Here is a 1601-nt window from a genome sequence, read left to right as displayed (position 1 = left end):
ACACCCTCTGGAACCCCAAAAGACTGTTTGAGAACTGGAAAGCTAACACCGTCTGGAACCCCAAAGACTGTCTGAGAACTGGGAAGTTCTCTGGAGCCCCAAAAGACTGACTGAGAACTAGAAAGCTAACACCCTCTGGAACCCCAAAAGACTGTCTGAGAACTGGAAAGCAAACACTCTCTGGAACCCCAAAAGACTGTCTGAGAACTGGAAACCTAACACCATCTGGAACTCCAAAAGACTGTCTGAGAACTGGGAAGTTAACATCCTCTGGAACCCCAAAAGACTGTCTGAGAACTTGAAAGCTAACATCCTTTGGAACCCCAAAAGACCGTCTGAGATCTTGAAAGCTAACACCATCTGGAACCCCAAAAGACTGAGATCTGGAAAGCTAACACCATCTGGAACCCCAAAAGACTGTCTGAGAACTGGAAAGTTAACACGTTCTGGAACCCCAAAAGACTGTCTGAGAACTGGGAAGTTAACATCCTCTGGAACCCCAAAAGACTGTCTGAGAACTTGAAAGCTAACATCCTTTGGAGCCCCAAAAGACTGTCTGATATCTTGAAAGCTAACACCACCTGGAACCCCAAAAGACTGAGATCTGGAAAGCTAACACCATCTGGAACCACAAAAGACTGTCTGAGAACTGGAAAGCTAACACCATCTGGAACCCCAAAAGACTGTCTGAGAACTAGAAAGTTAACCCCCTCTGGAATCCCAAAAGACTTTCTGAGATCTGGAAAGCTAACACCATCTGGAACCCCAACAGACAGTCTGAGAACTGGAAAGTTAACACCCTCTGGAGCCCCAAAAGACTCTCTAAGAACTGGGAAGCTAACACGCTCTGGAACCCCAAAAGACTGTCTGAGATCTGGAAAGCTAACACCATCTGGAACCCGAAAAGACTGATATCTGGAAAGCTAACACCATCTGGAACCCCAAAAGACTGTCTGAGATCTGGAAAGCTAACACCATCTGGAACCCCAAAAGACTGTCTGAGAACTGGGAAGCTAACACCCTCTGGAACCCCAAAAGACTGTCTGAGAAATGGAAATTTAACACCCTCTGGAACCCAAAAGACTGTCTGAGAATTTGAAAACTAACACCTTCTGGAATCCCAAAAAACTGCATTAGAAGTGGAAAGCTAACACCCTTTGGAACCCCAAAAGACTGTCTGAGAACTGGAAAGCTAACACCCTCTGGAACCCCAAAAGTCTGTCTGAGAACTGGAAAGCTAACACCCTCTGGAACCCCAAAAGACTGTCTGAGAACTGGAAAGGTAACACCCTCTGGAACCCCAAAAGACTGTCTGAGAACTGGAAAGCTAACACCCTCTGGAACCCCAAAAGACTGTCTCAGATCTGGAAAGCTAGCACCACCTGGAACCCAAAAAGACTGTCTGAGAACTGGAAAGCTAACACCCTCTGGAACCCCAAAAGACTGTCTGAGAACTTGAAAGCTAACACACTTGTCGAGTTATGGTTTTTATATTTTATATTCCATGAACTCTGGTTCTTTTAATAATATATTTGACTGTTCAATTTTAAGTTTCCTTGTTTAAAATTCAATATAAAGGTATAACATGAAAAATTCTATTA

Source organism: Macrobrachium rosenbergii, chromosome 42 (assembly GCF_040412425.1).
Source record: "Macrobrachium rosenbergii isolate ZJJX-2024 chromosome 42, ASM4041242v1, whole genome shotgun sequence".
NCBI classification, from domain to species: domain Eukaryota; kingdom Metazoa; phylum Arthropoda; class Malacostraca; order Decapoda; family Palaemonidae; genus Macrobrachium; species Macrobrachium rosenbergii.
The sequence above is the reverse complement of the archived record's forward strand: the minus strand, read 5'-3'. Positions refer to the sequence as shown.